Source organism: Podarcis gaigeae (genome assembly GCF_964106915.1).
Source record: "Podarcis gaigeae genome assembly, chromosome: 6".
NCBI classification, from domain to species: Eukaryota; Metazoa; Chordata; class Lepidosauria; order Squamata; family Lacertidae; genus Podarcis; species Podarcis gaigeae.
Window position 1 is genome coordinate 32,808,445 of NC_139682.1, and position 21,776 is coordinate 32,830,220.

Here is a 21,776-nt window from a genome sequence, read left to right on the forward strand (position 1 = left end):
ACTTCTTTAATCTCCTACCTTCAGGCAGGAGATACAGAAGTATAGTCAGCCGCACCAACAGGTTAAAGAACAGTCTTAATCCGTGGGCTGTTGGGCTGCTGAATGGAAAAAAATAGTGGTGTAATTGACTTCCGACAAGCACACAGAGTGCAAACAAGACTGAGTGTATGGGGGGGGGGCTCGTTTAATTTCACTGCACACAGGTGGTGTAGTGACAATAAAGGTTTATTATTATTATGTGTCTCTATGAAAAGCAGCATTGTGAAAATGTATTTGATTTGCCTAGCATATCAGTTTCTCCTTATGGCTCTCTCTCCCTCTGGCTGTGTTAAGTGCAGGGCATGCACGTCAGGTAGATGAGAGCCTGCAGAATATGGGACAACGTTATTCTAACCCCTATCACTGTGGTTTGGGGAATTTTTTTTATCAAACCCAGAGGTTTTCGACTCGCCTTTCAGCATCCATGTTGACCTCCTTTTGACTTCCTTCTCTAGCCGCTGAGGACAAAGGCACCCTGTGCCTGACTCTTCCATAATTGGTCTTCTTCAGGCCTTGGTGAGGCCTTTATCAAGACTGCCAAGATGTGTCATCTTGGATTAAAAGGGAGGCTGGTGCAAGGCTGAGGTCTCTCTCTCGTCTCAGGAAGAAGCAATAATTTAGAACATTTCTTCCTCTCCCCCTACACTGTCCCCAGGGTCTCGGCTTCCTCAAGACACACTTTGAGAAGCCTCCATTCCTTGCTTGGTAAAACCTATGACACTCTGAATCTCTGACCTTTTCTTATCAAAGTATTCAGCAGCCCACTGGAAAGTCTGATTTCCATTTGCTGTTGCTTTTCTTCTGGCCTTGGTCTTCATCGTCCAAATGCTCCCTTTCTGCATGTCCCCCCCCCCCCCCGGTGCCTTACAATCTGTCCACAGCTCATTGAAGCCTTTATCCTTCAGGCATGCATGCATGCACAGCACCAACCCAAGCTGAAGGCTACAAAGTTAATTTGAGCAGGGAACGCTGCATTTCAGCCAGAAGGAGCAACGAGGGGCTGGCATTAATGGCTTTAAAATGATGGATCACCACTTTGGAAATGTAGGAAGGGAGAGGAAAGAGGAGGAGGAGTTGCGCTCTACTGGCACGGATGCTGCAGAGCAGGGGGCGGGAGAGACCAATTTGTATATACTCTTCTTTCTACCCTTTGGTAAAATGAGGGTCTTCAAAGCAGATCCACACCTTGCGGGGCCTCAGGGATTTCTGAGAGGAACACAGGAAGCCGAATATGCCAGGCCAGAGGTCTAGGATCATCTTCTCTGGCTGACAATATATCTCCAGGGCCTCAGGCAGAGGGACTTCAGCACCACCGGCTAACCAGGCCTTTTGCTTTAGTTTGCAACTAAAAAGTGCCCTTAAAAGTGCTTTTTTCAAGGCTGCAATCTTGTGTGGGTCATGTGACTCACATGGGCGTGCATCCCTGGAAGATTGCATCTTGGTTTCCCCCCATGTTGCATTGGAGGGTATGCAAAATAAATCAATTGATCAGTCAGGATCACTGTTGCTAGTTGCTGTTCCTACCCAGCAGTCAGGCAGCATTGCACAATGTTTCCAGTTAACAAGGAACAGAAAGACTTTGCAGAAACGTCAGTGGCTGGTGGGGCCAAGATCTTACGGCTTTGCCTAGAGTGCTGCTGCTCTTCTTCTTCCTGCAATGACAGTGCAAGAGCCCATTTGCACAGCAGCAACAGACAAGTCTTAAGTGTATTCCATGGGATGAAACTGGCTCCAGTCCAAGAATTCTGATTTACGTGGTTTAAGAATTGTAGTCGCTGTTGTGCCTCCTTTCCACTCTTAGTGCCTGCATTATTAAAAGAACATGGAAACATTGAAAACTGTTCAGGGGAAAGATGCAAGTATTACCAGAAGACTGGAAACAAGCCTGACATTAGAAGTGCCATGATAGACCTTCGGAAGTTGCTTGTGACTGGCTTCCTGTGTGTGCCTGAACATGTGGGATCTAAAGAAAAGTACATTTATCTTCGTCAACCTGGTGGATCCTAGATGTTGTGGATCACAATTCCCATCAGCCTCAGCCAACATAATACTGTTGCCTGGGGCTGGTGAGAGAGGCAGTGCCCAGTGTCTGGAGGGCACCCGGTTTTCCAGGGTTGCCTTCTGAGCAAAGCTTTTTGCTGGGCAGGCTCTTAGGCAAGTCCATGCTCTGTCCCTTCCCTGCTTTATTGCTGGTTCCATTGTGGACTTGCTGCTTGGCAACTGTGGTTTGATATCATTACCTCCATGGATACCAATAGCTCTAGCTGGAATAACCCTCTGAGCAGGATTTGCATGGATTCAGATAGGCAAGAGCTGTATGAACAGGGCTGCTTTAAATGCTTACCACACCCCAACTATGGTGGAGGCAGAGTTGCCAGGTGAAAAAGAAGACAGGGCGTTTGCACTTTCATTAGTGTAGCTTAATATGACACAGCTATTACAGGTGCCAAAGCCCTCTCCTGTTTTTTTATCTGGTTATTGTAGCATGCAGGCTGGTGCACAAATCATGCCTCTCCACTCTGGCTTGGAGTAGCTAGGAGCATGCCCTCCTGGTCTGCTCCTTCACTGCTCTGGGCAGCTAGGCTAGGCGTGCAGACTCCTCTAGGTGATGTACCTAAGTTGTGAGAAGCCATTCTTAGAGCAGTGGTAGCCAATGTGATGCCATCCAGACATTTTGAAATACAGCTCCCATAGCTTCAGCTGGCGTGGTCAATGATCAGGGATGATGGGAGTTGTAGTCCAGTTCGCCACATTGGCTCTCCCTACAGTAGAGCTTAGAACTGTGATATTGGCCAACCTTCCCTCTTCTCTGTTGCAAACTTTCCTTCACTTTGGAGAAGGGCTAATCTGATAGGATACCCTACCAAAAGAAAAGGAGGGGAGTATTATTGATCCATCTGGGTCAATTTGAACTTTGAAATGTGAGACTGCAGATGGATGCTTTCCTTGTCATGTCTTAATGCTGGCCTTGTTACACACCCTTAACTTCTAAAAATAATTCCTGAAGTGGCTCCGAAGGACTTAATGTATTTAGTGCTCAATTTCTAAAATAAAAGGACACTTAGATCTGCTCACCAGCTAGCTCCACTTCTTCGACCTGAAGGCCATTCCTCATAGTGTGTAGGCTGCTTGCCATTAGTGGTGAGATAAAAGGTGTCTGCATAGTATATATCCATCATTTCACAGCAATAGATTCAGATTTCTGGGTCCCTAGATATTTGCTTTGTGTTTATGAATATGGGATTCTTAAAAACATCCTTTCAGCAATCTTCCATTATATTTCCATTACATGTTATCTATCAAATAGGGCCTATAATAGCCTGCTAGTTTCTCTTTTACATAATGGTAGTTTGCTGCACTTACGTGTTAACCACACTGTTCTAATCTGATTCAGCAACTTCTGGTGTCTGTTTCCGTTCCTCTTCAGAGATGATCTGTTGCCTGCACTTTGTGTCCCTATCAGTTGTTTGTCCACGTTTGAGTTTGACCACAGCAGTTATTTTTGCTACTTTAAAAGTAGACCAGACTTTCAGCAAGACTTCGCACTCAAGGCCTTATATATCAGAAACCTGAAAGTAGCTAGGTTGACAATAGATGTAAGATTTTAAGAGAGTCAGAGATGATTTAATGGTGCCTTTTGTTGCCCTTAAAATGCACAAACATTGCCCTCACTCCTAAGTCTTCAGACTCTAAAAACTGCTTCTGTGGCTTTTCACGTTGCACTCAGACTGAGCAAAAGAAAAGCCAATTCCTCATTCACTGCTGATGGGATGGGTGATTGCTTTATTTACTTGCATATGAAATAGTCCTATGCATGCTTACCCAGAACCAAGTCCCACTGTGGTCACTGGCGCTTACTTGAAGGAAAGTGTGCATAGGATTGCAGCCTTCCTTGCTTATTATTAGTTGCTTTTCTAAAACAGATTACTCCAGGATGACTTACAAAAATGAGCCTCAAAGTAACCGCAACAATACACACAGTAAAAACAAAAGCAAACAAGTGACTTTAAAGGGCTAATAAAATAGCAATAATAATCAGTATTAAAATATTGCAGAATCTATCACCAGAGAGACAATTAGTCTAGGGCAGGGGTCAGCAAACATTTTCAGCAGGGGGCCACTGTCCCTCAGACCTTGTGGGGGGCCAGACTATATTTGGGGGGGGGGGGAATGAACGAATTCCTATGCCCCACAAATAACCCAGAGATGCATTTTAAATAAAAGGATATATTCTACTCATGTAAAAACACGCTGATTCCCAGACTGTGCGTGGGCTGGATTTAGAAGGAGATTGGGCCGGATTCAGCCCCTAGGCCCTAGTTTGCCTACCCATGGTCTAGGGATCTGCAGTGCCTCAAATATTTCTGTGCTCTTTCTGCTTCAAACTGTGCTTTGGGTTTCAAGCTGCTCTGTATAAAATGAAGATCTTTGTTCCTCATTCATTATAATGGGAAATCTAAAAAAGGACTAAAAGCTTCCCCCTTTGTGGCCAAAGTGGATGAAATTTAGGGGCACTGGATCCTTTCCAGGGCAGATTGAGCCTGCCAACCTGCAGACAAAATTGCCTTGTAATTTGGGGTACAAACAAAACTGGTGCATACCCCCCTTCTGCATAAATTTGCTCTCTGTGACTTCCTCCAGGTAGGAGCTGAGCTGCAGAATTTGCACCAGCTGTAATTTCCAGGCTGTCTTCAAGAACAGAGCCACATAGAGCACATTACAATAATCCAGACTGCAGAGCGCCCATGATGTCTCCAACACCTCCCCATAAACCCTGGTACAGGGGTTGTTGTCTTTTTGGAAGGGAGGATAAAATGAGGGGTGACCTACAAGCCTAAATAAATACTCATTTTATTAATAGAGCACATTACAATAATCCAGACTGCAGAGCGCCCATGATGTCTCCAACACCTCCCCATAAACCCTGGTACAGGGGTTGTTGTCTTTTTGGAAGGGAGGATAAAATGAGGGGTGACCTACAAGCCTAAATAAATACTCATTTTATTAATTGTTTAACAACCATTGGACTATGTAAAATGTTACTATACAATAACCTCATAAGAGCCAGAATAACGCATTAAAGGCCTAGAAAACAGAGGCTGCTACCCATCAACTACCACCCCTATATGTGTGTGTGTATGTGTGTGTGTGTGTTTTATTCTGTCTTGTTTCTTGGGGCTTATTCAAAGTCAGAGGTACATGCCGCCATGTTCTCTGTGTACACCATTCTGTATTTCCTTGCTACTCCAACAAGCCTTGTTTCTATAGTCATAGTGGGGTCACAGCTATGGGGGATGTTTGATGAGCTCTTGCAGTCTCAAATTTATCAGTGCACCACTATTATTCCTGCACCGAGAATGCTGAAATATTCTGCCTCTGCTGTATGTTCTGAGCCTATTCAAAATACTGGTTTTAACCATTAGAGCCCTGAATGGCATAGAACCAGTGCAGTTCAAGAAACACCTTCTCCCATTTATTCCCATCTAGACTTTTCTCCAGGATGTCCTACCTAGTGCAGGAAGAAGGGGATGTTTTATGTTGGAACAATGCTCTCCCCAGAGCCTATGCTATTGCGAAGGAATTTCTGTTCTCCTTGGCTTTTTAATTGCCTTTTAAGTGTCATTTCATTGTGTTGGATCTTGTATAAACGTTGTCCCTGTGGGCTATCTATATCTATATCATCTATCTATCTATCTATCTATCTATCTATCTATCTATCATCTATCTATCTCTATCTATCTATCTATCTATCTATCTATCTATCTATCTATCTATCTATCTATCTATCTCTATCTATCATCTATCTATCTATCTATCTATCATCTATATATCTATCTCTATTATCTATCTATCTATCATCTATCTATCTATCATCTATCTATCATCTATCTATCTATATCTATCATCTATCTATAATTGTTAAAGGTTTTATGGTTCTATTGCTTTCAACATGCTGCGAACCATGTAGAGAATGCAGCCTGGTAGGCAATATTATAAAAAGTATGACCATGGTAAATAGGGCAATTTTGAGAACTCTGTGCATCCTGCTGGTCGTAACCCACCTGTATTGCAATTGGCAAACACTAATCAAGCACTTTTATTCAGTTCCAAAGATACATCTGGATATAACCAGACATGTGTGGCTTTGTAGACACAATGTTGCAGCTGTGTTTATTAAGTCAGCCACTGGGAAAAGCTTCGTTGTTGTGATAAATGAATACTGCACATTTGGGGGAGTATTAGCATAAATCTACCTAGAGACAACTTTGGAGCGAAGGAGCCAGCGCTGAAATGTGCAAACCTTAACCTTGGGATTGCAACAAAACCACAGCGTTGTTACCTATTAAGACGGCTCCTGAGGTTAAAGGAGAAGGTTTCTTGAGCTGGCTGGGTTGTGAAAGTGAGAGAGGTCATTTTTCAATCTCTTGCAAAATACAAATTCAAACCATGCATACAGATTTGGATTCACGATACAGAAATAGTTTTGCAGGATGCACAGCACTGGCCTTCAACTGGGTCATTCAGAGATTTAAAATGGGTCATCCCTGTGACATTTCCATAATTTTGTATTCCTTTAAGTGAAGGTAACAGCCTGGGAGAGAGCAAGGAGAAGGAGGAAAGAAGGAAAAGGGGGAAACAGAGAGTGAGACAGACATATATGGTATGACTGTTAGACATCCTATGTTTCAAGAAGTCTACCTTATAATCCTCCCCGCCCTCTTTGTTATGAGAATTGAATTTACGTAGCACACTGGCTTATCTGTGCTATGATCACCTGAATAGTTTTGGATGCCCCCACAGGCTGTCTGGGTTAATGAGGTTGCATTCTGTTTGAGCATAGGGGGAACGAAATGACTATTCAGAGAAAGCTTTGCATTCACCAGACTTTCAGAGTTTGAACAAGCAGATAAAAAGCATTTGTGGTCCAGTTCATAATACCCACTCAGCTTTGCAAAAACAGATGTTGAGCATTCAGTTGTATGTTGCTGATTCATCTGCAAAGGCTTCTCCTTTGTTATTCATTATCCATTCACTTCTTTGTTCATTCTGTGAGTGGCTCTCTTTGATTTTAGATAAGTCATTGATTGGTTAGCCGGTAACCCTTGATGAATGCCGAGTAACAAATCACTAGCTGAACTGGCAAATGCTGGGCTGAAAAGCAGCAAAGTGCCAAAGTGCCTGATTCAGCAGAGGCGGCACGTGGATCACAGATTTGAGCCTGGGGTTCAAATGCAAGAGATGGCAAATTCATCACAAGTATTTGTTTCAGCTCTAATCTCAACTAAGGCGGCAACCTCAGAGCCTTTCCTCTCTGTGTTGATTCACATGACATGCTGCCCGGGTGGCCCCTTAAAACCAGGATCAAATGATGGCCATTTCGTGTGAGTAACTGTGTCATGTGTGGCAAATTCAGCAATGTGACCATAAATCAGAAAAAGAAGGCGTGATACGATAGGTTGTTTTTTAAATAAATCACTGGAATCACAGGAAGCTGCTCACACAAACCTCCTGCCATACAATACAACCTCCATACATTCAAGATCTATCTCATGGGAAGTATAATAATAATAATAATAATAATAATAATAATAATAATTTTCTTTATATGCTGTCCACTTGACTGGGTTGCCCCAGCCAGTCTGGGCTGCTTCCAACTAAGTATTAAAACACAGTATTTGCATGTGCATATCAGGCCTCAGGTAGAATAATTGGGGCCGGGGAGGGGAATACAAATTTGTAGTTCTATGAATGCAGTTCATGACTGACTGGAAAGTGGTTGTGGTTGTTTATGTAGCACCATCACTCTGTATGGTGCTGTACAGCAGGGTGGAGGGCACCATAATATAAATATGCAAGATGGGCCAGTGGAAAAATTGTATTGGGCATCTAATTCTTTTTAAATATTTTTATCATGCTTTCCCCAAATAGCCCCAAATACTTCACATACCTTATCACAGTACTCCTTATAAACCTATCCTCTAGACCAGGAATCTTCAACCTTTTCAGACCCAGGACCCACTTTTAATCCAAACATGCATTTGGGACCCATTTCTTAATCCTTTACCATATTTCTTCATGGTGGTCATGCAGAATTGCAAGCCTTTAAATCAGCAAAAGCCATTCTGAAATTTGCTGCCTCTAAAGGTGGAAATCTGGTCAACCCAGCTCTATCTGTGTATAAAGCAAAAACAATGGCAGCCTTTGGCTATGTGCAATAAAACTGACTGAGGCATGGTGGTAGTGCTCCTGTCATGACCCACCTTGGATCAGGCCATGACTCACGAGTGGGTCCCTACCCATCAGTTGCAGAGCAATGTTCCAAACCAAGGATGAGGATCCTAGAGCCTTCCAGATGTTGTTGTAGCTGAGAGATAGTAGCTTGTCTAAAACTACCCCATGAATTTATAGCTGGCTTCAGTTTTGAAATCAGGACCTTCAATCTCGTGCTGCAAAGCCCTGAACTAAACAGACTTGGTTCTTGCTGCTTCTGCCCCAGTATCATTCAACTAGACCAGTTTGCACCAACCACAAGATTGGGTTCAGACTCTGATTTGGTGCTTCAGAAAATAGCCTGCCCCAGTCCAAGGTGCTCCATAGCCTGCCTAATTTAGCTTATGGTCCATTCAAGTCTTTGTTCTCAATTCATTATTGGGAAATCAAAATCAGCTATCATTTTTCTCCCTTTGAAAGAAGTGGATACAATTTTCAGGCATAGTAGCTGCTCCAGAGAGAATAAAGCGTGCCAAATTACAGACAAATAACCCCAGGTGACTTTGTGCTAGGCAACTTCAAATTCTTGTTTAGAAAAGTAAATATCTACACGTTCTTTATTTTGATGCAGAATTGGATGAAATTTACAGGCAAAATCAGCCCTTCTGTGGGCGTGCAAACTACCAAATTTCAGAAGGACAGATTAAGTGATTTTCTCATAAGAGCAGCTGCTACAGTTAGGGGGTGTGTATAAAAGGAATCACTTAATCACCCCAAGCATTTTGTGAGCAATTGGTCTGAAATTGTAGGCACGAGAGAGGTGCCTCTGGGTAAGAAATCTGCCAAATTGCAGACAAATAGGTCCAGGAGCTTTTGTGCTAAGCACCTTATGCTAAGTTGATTGTGGGGAGAACTAAAATGGATTTGCTTTCTGGGTAAAATAATTCACTCTGATTACAAGCCTGACCTGTCAGTCACAACAGAGCTTTCCCTCCACCCTCTCCCCACACCGTCACCCCACCCTGGCATTATTCCATTTATAGCAAGATTAGGAGCCTTTAGTAGACACTTGTCTGCAGCATTTCTTAAAAGGTCTGGATTGCCATGCAGCCACAAAGAGCCCCACTGACCACCACATACAGATTCCACTTCATCTCTGACAAACCCAGAATTCTTCTGAGGCACCCCAGTTTAGCTCAGGACTCAGGATTAGACCAAATCCAATGCACACCCCTATATTTAACCTCACACATGTCACTGGATGTAACTGCAGTGTATGTAGGTGCAGGATGAAAATGTTAACAGCTTTAGGGCATATTTCTGTGACAGCCTTTCCCCTCCTGAGGGGCTGGTTCCTACATATAGATAAGTGGTGGGTTGTACATTTGCAAATTGTAGCCTTTCTCTCCAAAATAGATGTGCATATGGGGCCCAGTCCTTAGGTATATTTCAATGAGAAGAGTGGTAATTTGTACATGTAATTACCCTGCATGACTGTCATGTTCAGCATGGATTTGGCATTCAAGTATGTTTTCTGGATGGCTCTTAACATCGTTGATGTAATTTTAAAGGGGTTAATTGTAGACTGGGGACAGCTCTACACATTACCATGGAGGAAAGAAAACTGTCCCAGCAGCAAAAGGAGAAGAGTTCTTGGTGCAGATACAACATGCACATTTGGTCACAGGGAAGACACATGATTTCCTTCTTCTTGCATCCTGCCCCTCTGTCAACTTTGGGGCCTAGATAATCTTTAGTCTCCAGCTCACATTTCCCATACTGCCTTTGAGTCTCTAGAACTCTTTGGCATTATTTCATTAAACCTCATTTTCTGGGTTAGATCATGATGAGAGATAATGACTTTCCCAAGGCCACCTAGTAAGTCTCATGTTGCTTTGTTCCTGACTGTCACTCATTTAAACCTAACAATTAATCCACTTTACTGTACTGGCTAGTCATTTCATTATTTCTCAGTCTCCATGAGCAGTCTGCTGTTTATTTATTGAAAGCATCATTTGTTCTTTCAGGGCAAGTCCTCACAAGACAACCTGCAACTTTTTTTTTTTAATCAATTTAAACAGCAGGCACAAAATAACAACAGAGGCACAACACAAGGCATTGACACCCCCCCCCAAAAAAAAAATTGTGTTTGTACTAACAGTCTATCTCATGCATCCCCAAACTCAGCCCTCCAGCTGTTTTGGGACTACAACTCCCATCATCCCTAGCTAATAGGACCAGTGGTCAGAGATTATGGGAATTGTAGTCCCAAAACAGCTGGAAGGTAGAGTTTGGGGATGCCTGGTCTATTTGATCTTCCTTGGTCATGGACCAGAGATCAGGGTCTCTCAAGCTGATGTGGAAGCCCAGGCAGATTCACATTGTAGTTCTTCCAATACCCTGGTCCCAAAACTGTTTAGGGTTTTTAAAATCTAGACCAGCACTGAAGCTATGAGCTCCAAAATGAACTGGTAACCAATGTAGGATTGGTGTAATGTGTGGAGCCATCTAGCCCCTACTAGCATCCTACTAGTCTCATTTTGTAATGGTTGAAGCTTCTGAACTGTCTTTAAAGGCTGCCTCACACAGAAAGCACGGATATACTTGTCTAGTCTGGTTATACATGGAGGCTGGCTTTCTGAAAGGGTGTGGGCCTCATCTACAACTTTGTATTCTTCTTGGCAAGGATAGTCCTTGTAGATTGTGGCATGTGGCAAGCATGTCAATGGGTCTGTGTTCGGGAATGCATGAATGGCATTTCCTGCTCATTGTGCTTACTCCTACACCAATGGTTTTGCCTGTTTATCTTGATGCAATGCCCACAGCTACAGTGACCAATTCTTTCCAAATATGCCAGTAAAACCGTTGCAGCAGCCGGTGTGCAGCTATGTATGCTTATTTTTCAGAATAACAGATGGGAGGTTTAAAACTTTTAATATATATTTCTGTTAATATGTATGTCACTCCCTGTAAAAATGACATTTAGAGAACTGCAAATCCAGCTGTATGGGCTTTGGAGGAGTTATTTGTTTTGTTTAACCAGAACCTCTTACAGTATTGTTGTTCCTGAAGAAGGCACACAGCATTGCCGGCTTAGTCACTTCATAATTTTCTGCTGAAGCCGGCACTTTGCGTTTTGATCACCAGAGAAGGTTCTGGCAGATGCAGATTCCTGTGCAGGTGCATGGCCATCGAAAGAGCATAATATATGATACAATGAAATGTAGCCACGTAGCCTAGTTTATGGCTTTCCCACTGCACGTATGTATACCTGCACACAAGAACAGACACCATGAGCTAATGCCTTTAACAGCTCTCCAAACCATATTAATCTCTTCATGCTGCATGTTTGCCAGAGACTCTGCTGAGCCTTTCCCATTTCCAAGGTCTAAAACGGTGAAGCAGGGAGGTCTCTTTCCATTATCTCATTGTGGAGCCTACAGAGCCTAATCCAAGCACATTAAGAAGGCACCTGCTATATGTTCAAACAGAGGAAACATACACTGCTTATGTTCCCTTTACAGGCTTTGAGAAAACTCTTTTGGGCTGGATGCTGTGGTTAAGCCTTATGGCAGCTGTGGAGACATAAGCAAATGACTCAGTGGCTGTTCAGCCTGAGAGTTAACAAATGGTTATCTGCTGTCCTCCTTCCTGTTACTTTGTCCGGATTGGCTTCTCTTCTGTGTGTGGGGCCTCAGCTAGGGTTGCCATGTTTCAAAAAGTAAAAACCAGGGCGCCCCAAAAGTTGTTGAGCTTTTTTTTAACCTCAAAAATATGTGATTCTTAGGTTTACTTGCCCAAAGCTCCAGGACAAACTGCCACCTTCTGAAAATTACCCCCAGATGTCACTACTTGCTCCTTTGAAATCCCGATAATGTCTGGAAAATCCCAGATTTATGGCAGCCCTACCTCAGCACTCTTGTCATGCTGGCACAACTGAGAACAAAACTAGCTAGCAGCCCCTGGACCTGCCCTAGGAAATGAGAATCTTCAGTTCCTATTTATTGTAAACAAGAAGATGATTCAATCTGTTTCCACTTCTTACCAATGAAAGGGACCAGTTTTCCTGTGACAGCATAATGTCTGAGTATGACTTGCCAGAGGTGGGCTGCTGAGTTGGAATCAGAACCAAGGATCTAAAAAGCAGTGGCTCCTGACTCCTTGCAACCAAGAAGACAAAAACTGTAAGAAAGAATGGGAAAGTTTTATCATTTATTTAGGAGACCACTGTAAGCAGATGAAAACATTGGCAGGATTTTAATAACACTTGTAATGTAGCGACCACTATGGATAATATGGACAGATACAAAATTTTGATTATGAAATAATATGCAGTTGAAAACGTTGACAATAAGACCCATGGAGGGGATGTGGGGAAGTCCAGAGATTCAGAGAAATCTCTACATGCGGATATTCAATTGGTATTGTTATAACTCTACGCTTGTAAAAACAAATAAAAATTAGTTTCAAAAAGAGAGAGAGAGAAAGCAGTGGCTCCGCAAACAAGGCTTCAAATGCTTCATTTTTGTGCACTGTTCATTCAGTACATTTGACATGGGCAGCCTGCAGCAACGCCATAGAGAGAAAATCCTAGCTCTACTGATGCAAGCCTTAGAACATAGCCTCAAGGGCAGGGCAACAGGAAAAGTCTGTTGCAGGTACTGGCTTAAGACTTTTCTGCACAACTGTGGAGTGTGTTGCCTCTCCCTCCCCACAATGGAATTTCTCAGCTATTTGCCATGAACTGCTCTGAGGTCCTCCTTTAAGGGTGTGTTTTTGATAAAGGGGCATGGCATTTTCTAGCACTGCGTCTGCTACACATTTTACATGACAAAATACTATTCTTCCTTCTGCTCAGCCAACGCTACCTTTAAACACAGACACATGTGCACTAGTTTGATGAGCAACAAAGCAATCTGCTCCTCCCGCACTTCTCTGTCATTCCAAGAACCTTTAGAGTTTATTATTATAATGTCTTTCCTGACCGTACACTGTCCCTGCTGTGCAAAGCCAGCTCACCAAATCCTGCTTTCAAAATAAAAAATTGTGAACAGCAGGAAGGCAATCCACCCCATCTGCTATATATAGGGGCAAAGCATTTGTTTGTTAATTAGCTGTATTTCTCTGTTATCTTCCATCCAGTGCACTCAAAACAGTGGTTTACAATCTAACAGATACAATTCAAAAAGGGGAGAAGAGGCAAATATACAGAATAAGACACCAACTCTGACATAATGCTACATAAAACCCACTTAAAGATGAATTGGCATGGTCAGTATGGGAGACGATTCTGAGAGAGGAGGAGTCAAAAGGCAGTTGGTCCTACCCAGCCTGATGGCAGTGGGTGGGGGTCGCTGTTTCACTTCTCTGGCTGATGTAGCCTGGAGGAATGGCTGCAGGTGGGCAGTTGCCATTACTATAGCAGCACATCATTCTACTGACATTGGATCAGGGCTTAGGGAAGTATTCTCAAGTACTGAGAATGTGACCCTTACATTGCCACAGCTGTATATTCAGCATATCTTCCGCATCACACTCATCTGGATGCAGTTGTCTAAGGCACTAGAAGCCCAAAGGGTATTCTTGTGGCTTTTGTGATCCCAAATGCCACTGGAGGTGCTTATAAAAACTGGTTGGAAAATACACTGCAAGGTTTGTTGGCAGTGAGCGTCGGCACTGGAGAGCTGTCCAACACCAGAGCCTCCTGAAAGGCAGGGAACAACCCTAGGGAAAGAGGTGCTGCTCTTACTGTAGGGATGGACTTTGGTGACAACTGTATTCCTTTGACTTGACATCCTACTTAACAGCCAGCTGATAGCACTTAGAAAGCCTCCTTTGCCATTCCTGGCATATGGAGATAGGTCTATGTGTCCCAGCTTAGGCTTGCTGCAGATAGGATTCTTCATTCTTAGTTCCATCACTCTATCTATTCTTCTGTCTTTAGCAAACTCTGTTTTAACATGCTACCATGGCATATGGAGATAGGTCTATGTGTCCCAGCTTAGGCTTGCTGCAGATAGGATTCTTCATTCTTAGTTCCATCACTCTATCTATTCTTCTGTCTTTAGCAAACTCTGTTTTAACATGCTACCATGCTTCTTCTGTGGCCTCATCCCTACCCCTACACAGACTGCTTTCTCCATTCCTCCCTTAAAGCAATAGCAACACGCGTGACTTCAGCCTTGTTTTCATCCTTTAATTTCCTCGCACATGACCTTGGTCATCCATTGGCATGTTTATAATGGCAAGTCTGCTGCAAATTGGGAAGTAGAGGCTGCAAACAAGGAACTGTAAATGTGTGTCCTTGTAAGAGAGGCCAGATATTTAAAAATAAATCAGTTGGAAAGCCAGAAGTATGATATAACTGGCTGCTGTTGCCATTGCTAGAGTTGTTGCTAACACACTTTAACCTACAGAAAGGTAGAATCCCCTCCTTCCTTTCATGTGTGGTTACATGTGTAGTGGATATGTTACTCAGGTGAAACTAGACTATGTTATACATGTCTTTGAATCTTATGCTTGGGATTCCCAACCTCTTTATAAAACTGACAGCAGCCACAGAGGGCCTGCAATCAGGATCAGGAATACAGCAGCACAGGGAAAGGGGAGGATTTAATTTCCCCCCCAATAGTGCATATCTATTGAAATCCACTCCTGTGACACAGACACACTTCACTGCAAAAGCTGTGTTGATTTATATGAAGAGCCAGAGAAAGAGAAGTTGGTGGGTAAATGCATTTTTTGGCATATCACACCAAAGGCACTGTGGGTTCACAGAGGGAGAGTAGTTGGTGTCCTGTCATCATGCTAGGAGCCTGTAGTACAGGAGATTAGTACAGGCGATTACTTACTCCTGCTGGGCATTGCTGGCATAATCTGAATGCAACTTGCCACTACTTGCAACCCGACCAAGAATCACTCCATTGGCTTCTGCTTCTGTACAGTTTGGGCCAATGGGAACCCTAGAGTGGATTTCGGGGAAGTTTTCCACCAGGGATATTTGCCATAAAGGGCCTCCCATAGTCTCACCAAGTTTGTTCCTTTTGTTTGGCTTCCTGGAGGCTTCCTCAGGGCTCAAAATTCAAGAGCTTCTTTAAAAATAAGTGCCCAGACCTTAAGGAGGCAAACAAAATTTCCATTATATTCTGTTCTTCCTCTGTAAAGAGATCAGAGTTCTGTTGGCATCTGTTTGTCTCAAAATAAAGGAGTGTGCCTTCAGGGATGAAGCCAAAATTCTGTGTTTGCAAGCTAGGGCTGTGTGCATGGAGGTCCTGGGTGGCCCAGATGACAAGATCCCCTCTCAACCTCACTGATGTGGTTCAAAGGAAAGCGGAGCCAGATAACTTTTTGTTTACTTTTCTGCATTAAAATGTGCATTGTGTTCTTGACCTCATTTGTATTGTTTTATTTTGAAATCTCTAAGACAATATTTTAGTTTCCTGTTAATTATGTTGCTTTGAATGTATACTTCATATTTGACTTTCTGCTGTGATGTTTTATTCTGGATTGTTTTAATTGATGTTTTAATGTAGGTTGCAAACCGCTTTGAGATTTCCCCCCTTAAAAATATAAAGCGGTATTGAAATGGAAATAATAATAATAAATAATTTTGCACTAGTAGCAGCTTCCAGACGGTCTTCCAGGGCAGTCCTACAATAGAGTGAATGGGCCACGCATACACATTTTAATAACTTGCCTATTTTAAAATAGAAGCCTTTCCCCAAACTCTCACCGCCCAACATTTTTAGCTGCAACAAAAACTGGAACTGCAACAAAAACTGGAAGGACAAGCGAAAAGCAATGGAATATTTATTGCCCCAACGCATAAGAAAAGAAGCATTAGCCCATTTAAGTGCTGAATCTCAGTTCCTCCGAATTTTCCCTACGAAGCACCGGTAGGGGTCCGAATCCGAAATTCGTTGGATCTATTAATGTCTCTTCTGCTTTACCTTGCCAGCTGAAGCACTCCGGAGAAATGGAAAGCTTGTTCACTACTCTGTGCCATTTTGTGGTCCTTTGGGTAGCTCCTAATAAAGGCATTGGCTAACAATGGATCTGGGAGTTTTTTTGCCTTAAGAAATCCCCCAGATAAAAAGCACCGTGCTTTGCTTCCGCGTAACGCAGGGGGAAACCACAGCGCGGCTGTGAAACCACCAGCAGCAGCTCAATAGGTGCAGCCTCCGGGCGCTGTCGCGGGTTTCTTCCCTTCCTCACACACAGAGTCAGCCAGGCTGCCTGGAGTGACGCCGAACGCACGTAGGGATGCTGCGGCGCAGGCACCGAGCGCACAGAGGTGAGGCTGGCTGGCGCGCCCATTCCTACAACCTCAATCCAGGTTTTCCACGCAACCTCTGCTTTCCTTCTAATTTCTTCCCTTTCCCAGCGCCGCCAGCTTCCTTCGGGAGGAATCCGGCATCGGGAAAGGAGAGAAGGGGCAGGGGGTGGAATCTAGGCGCCAGAGCCACGTGGCGCTGAAGGGACGGGGAGGGGGTTGCTCACCGCCCACCCCACCCCCGTCGGTGTTTCAAAGTTCAACTGAACGGTGGGTCAGGAGAGACAGGAGGCGAGTCCTTTCCTGCTCTTCTGAATCTGGAAAGCCGGATCTTCTGATCTGGGTAGGCAGCTACAGCAGCCCCTTTTCGGCTCCCGGTGGGGAGGCTATTACGACTTGGTGTTGTTTGTGTGTTTTGTGTTCTTTGTTTTTTGCACGGTGGTGGCAAGAGGCGCAGCCAGGTTTGTTGTTGTTGTTGTTGTTTTTACCAGAAAGGGAAAATCAGGATTACAGGGCAAAAAATTGATAGCGCTGATGTTGTGTGGACACTGTGAAATAAGTCCATGCAGAAGGAGCACTCATCCCATAACAAACACCCATCAGGAAGACCATTTATTAACATAATGGGCTCGTTCTCTTCTTAACTCTTGAGCTGAGGCTCCACCTGGTGTTTCGGTACTTTGTTCTGCATTCGCTTCTGTCAGTCCCTGTAGTCCCAAGGCATGCACAGCTTATACTGAACACATCTGCTGGATCACCATAACTAAGAGGTGAGGGACCTGTGTTCCTTCTGGACGTTGCTGCTCCCATCCTCCCTGAGCATTGATTCGGCTGCCTGGGGCTGATGGAACCCAAGAATATCTGGAGGATCACAGGTTTTACCACCCCTGCCTTAACTGAAACCTACATATTTCTCTCCCGCAAAACATTGGTTTTCTTAGATTCAGTCCACATCCACCCCTCACAGTCATGGCATCTTGCTTCTGTCCCTTCCATTCAGCCATCAATTTCCTCTGTTTAATCTCCGATTTACCTAGGGCCTCCACTGGTAACTGAGATGGAGAATCTGAAGGTGTAATCTCAATAAATAGATACAAGGCCAGGCTTTAGTCAAGAGGGTTAAGTGCGTAATGGGATCACTGATGAGTAGCTAAGACCAATAGGAGGGAGAGCTGAGCTATCATGGGGAGATCCCGTGTTTGTTTGCTGAGTTGTGATAATAATAGCTCTGCCAGGCCTTTCCTGGTCCCATCTTCCTTCTATCTCCTTTTAATAGTGCAGCCAAGAGAGAAAGGCTGTGTGAGCTTGTGTGGTTATACCCTCTGGTAGCTTCTGTACAGATGGATTTGGATAGTGTTGAGCTGAATCACAGAGCGGGGATTAGGAGGGATCTGATGTTAAGAAGGATGAAAACAGTACTTACATTGATACTATTGAGAGGTGATGGCACTAGGGCTAATGCCTCTCCTCGGGGCACCCAGGTGACATGCATGCAGTTACTCCATTGTGCTGAACAGGGTTTCACTTGATTTATACAGGGGTACCCGCTGAAAGATGATTCCACCTTTTCCATCTGAGCTCTTGCCTAGTTGCGCCATTATATCTTTGTGCTCCTGTCCCAATTTTTTTTTTAAATCACCGAGGCAAAGCATAATTAGTATTCTGATTAAATTATACAAAGCAAATAAATGTGCATGTGTTTACTAACTACTTCACATAATTGTTTAATTCCTAGTTTGAACAAACCTCTAGCTTTTAATTATTATATTGTGTTTTATTGTAAGGGCAGTGATGGTGGAGGCAACAAATGAGATCAAGCCAAGCTCCCATATAAATGTGATGAAGCCAAGCTCCTATATATAGAGTCATGAGCTGTACAGTCCCTCACTTGCACTGCTTAACCCCTGCCACCCACCACATTCTCACGTCCCCAAGCATTTTGCCTTTACTGTGGCCACCAGGCCTGAGAACCTAAAAAATGCAAGAGGAGCTAGCTGGATCAGGCCAATGACCCACTTTATCCTGCACCCTGTTCTCACATTGGCTGGCTAGATGCATGTGGGAGGCCTGTTGTTTGGATATAAGCACAACTGCACGCTGCCCACCTGCAGGGGACCCCTGCCCCTGAATTGAAGGAACTTCAAGAAAGTCAGTGTGTTCTCAACCACACTTCCAACTGCAGATCTCTCTCAATTAAGGAATAGCCACTTGCCAAGTGGTGTTGACATGGGAAATTTGCCCTGAAGTCTATACTTGGTCTGCCGTTTCCACAAAACAATTGCTGAGAGGTGTTCGCCCATTGGAGGGTCTGCATATTTGATCTCACCATGCCAAAATGCACCTCTGGGGTGCTGCCACACCATTCTCCTAGAACATTAAGCCTTTGAGGGACTCCTGTTCTTCTAATACTCCTTATGTCTAGTTTACCCCAGAATTTGGAATTGCCTGCCCTGGGTTAACAAGGATGGGGCTGGTATTGGGGTGCTTTTTCTACTTTTCCTATGTAAACCTTATTAGACTCCATGCAGAATATGTTGTCGTCCCTTTCCCATTCCTCATTCTTGAGGACAGATTCCTTTAAACGTAAAAAGAGCCCTGTTGGATCAGGCCCAATGCCCCTCTAGTCCAGCATCCTGTTCTCCTCACAATTGCCAACAAGATGCTTATGGAAGTCTGCAAGCAGGACCTGGGTGCAACATCACTTTCCCACTTGCAATTCTCAGCAAGCATTCAGAGGCATTCTGCCTCCAGCAGCAGAGGCAGAGCATCACCATTGTGGCTAGTGACCACTGATAGACACATCCTCCTTGGATTTATCTAAGCATCTTTTAAAGCCACCCTCTCTTCCAATCTGGTTATTTCTCTTTTGCTCAGAGAGCATTGCCTAATATCAGCTTCTGGCCCATTGGAAGCCTTCAGAGCTGCGTTGCCAAGCAACAGGTTTGCTTCCTGCCCCATTGTGTGAAGATCATCATACGCGCATTCGATCCTTTCAGGCATTTGGTCCTTTCAGCGATGAATCCAGAGCTTCTTTAAAAATAAAGCAGCTGGATTTTTTGCTTAGAATCGAGGAGTGCTTTTCTAGCAGGTCACCTCTGAGTCTTTCACCTTTTTAATATAAAGCTCTGGCTGCTTCAACAGCCTCTGCGGAAGATTCTCAAAGCTTCTGATGACACACTATGACAAAGCTAGCTTCAATTTTAAGCATCAGCATTACTGGGAGAACAGCACCTTCTTTGTTTTAGGCCAGTATGCACTCCCACTGAGCTCTGTCTTTCTCTGCACACTGATCACACAATTGCCCATTCCCTCCTATGCAGAAGATCTTTAAAAACAAACTGGATCATTGTCACCAGCATCCTAGTCCTTCAATTCAGAGGGCGGGGTTCTTAGCTGTGGGAGGGAGCTGTTGCCAGGATGATCCCAGTAGACCCAGCCTGCAGTGTTTTCAGTTAGGCTCAGTAAGGGGGGGGGGGGAGTTGTTACCTGACACCCCCACAGCAAGGCAGGCTGTAAAACACTAGAAAACATGTAGCCTGGAAGTTAGGTACATAGGAATGTGACTCAGAACCTTGGTCCACCTAGCACAGTGTCATTTACAATGACAGTTGTCTTTTCCAGCCCTACCTGGAGATGCCAGGCATTGAACCTATGACCTTCTGTATGCAAGGCAGATGCTCTACCACTGAGCTACAACCTTCCTCTATAGTTGAGAGGGGATGAAGCAGCAGAACCCCTGAATATAATGAAAGAGTTCCCACTGGCTGCCAGTTTGTTTCTGGGCTCAGTTTTGTTGTTAAAACCCTAAACAACTTGGAACCAGGGCAGGGACTGGGACCTTGCGTCCCTCCAAGTGCTGTTGGACTATAACTCCTCTGATCTGAAGAGTCCCATGTTCCCCATTCCTGGACTAGGATACTTGAAGGGTGGTCTTTTCAATCACTTTTTTTCTAAAGGGTGGCTTTTCTCTGCAGGAATGTGCCTGACAGAAATCTTAACTGAAGGCCCATTTCTAGGTACCTCTGCCTCCTGAGACCTTCTCAGCGGTGATGGTGAAATAATGGAGTTCTCTCTCTAAACGCATACACCATGTTGACCTCAGTGTGATCTTTCAGATGCCGTGTGAAGTCTGTCCTGTTCATTCTGACTTGTAGTCATCTTGAGCTGATGGATGGAGTAAATTGCACAATTATGATGGGTCTACGAACGACTTTTGTAAGTGAGGCATGACTCAGAAGCCAGCTGGTGGATAACATTCCTTTCCCTCTCACTTCCAATTTGCAAATATATTGGTTTCAGCTCATCCCTTTCCATGGATTGTCATTGTTGCACGAGGAAATGAGCAAGGAGACCAGACCATTTTCTGTTTGTAGGATTTGCCGCCTGTGCTCCTTCCCTGCCTCCCTTAGGCATCTCATGAACATGGAATTTGTGAGAGTCATGATCTTGTGAAATCCAGAGCCAGGGTTAATGTACATATGACCAGCAGCTTGATTGTACAGCAGTAATTGAGGCGGGGGGGATTTAGGCTTATAAATCCTGAACTCAGTTTGGTCCCTGGGGTGCTGCCTTGAAGAGTGATGAGTCTGTGGGTTGTTAACTTGGCTATTAAAGTTGCTGCCCAGGCTCTGGTTCAATTGGAAGACTGTTTTCCTCCCAAAGTACCTTTCTCTGTTGATCATGCCCAGGTTTGTAGAAAAAGTTTTATGTCAGTTGTATAACAGCAACTCCCTCTTGGTTATTCACTCTTCCTGGTGTGAGCAGGCTAGAGAGGGAGGTGGCTGCTTTGCACACATGGCTCACGTTCAGTGACTCTAGCCCAAGCCAGATCCTCATCTGGTTACACCAGGGAAATTGCATCAGTACTCATGGCGTTACTCCAGCCTGTTAGTTGCTTTATCCAAGAGTTGGATCAGAGCGGGACTTGATCCTCTGCCAAGGTTTGGGCTCTTGGCCTGAATGTGAAGCTAATATTAATGTGCTGGGGGCTGAAAGGCAGAGGAGAGTTTTGACACATCATTTCTCCTCTGCATGCGTGTGGCTTTCATAAATGCTATTTGTTTGCTCCTAACCTCAGAAAGGTTTTTTCCCCCCTAAAAACCAGGCAGAAATCCTGGAAAAGCTTGAAGACTTGCTTGGGATTAGGGTCACTCCGAAGACTGTTTCTCGATGCCTGAGTGCCTCTTCGGCCTTCTTCTTAAAAGGTGATGGTGGAAGGAGTTAACAGGAGAGACCCAGCCATTCCTACTCTTTT

General features: G+C 44.1%; 1 protein-coding gene across 12 annotated transcripts in view; it reads left to right on the forward strand.

Annotated features, from left to right (window-relative positions):
- Window positions 1-21,776, forward strand: part of NAV1 (neuron navigator 1) — a 281,587-nt gene that overhangs the window by 23,143 nt on the left and 236,668 nt on the right. Inside the window, exon 1 of one of the 12 annotated variants that reach the window (XM_083746424.1) lies at window positions 16,411-16,543. The exons of 8 other annotated variants lie outside the window; for them this stretch is intronic. The gene's annotated coding sequence lies outside the window, so the exon portion shown is untranslated. Of the gene's footprint in view, window positions 1-16,410; window positions 16,544-21,776 lie in introns of those variants that run through there. 3 more of the 12 variants (XM_083746437.1, XM_083746430.1, XM_083746436.1) reach the window with 3 other exon arrangements.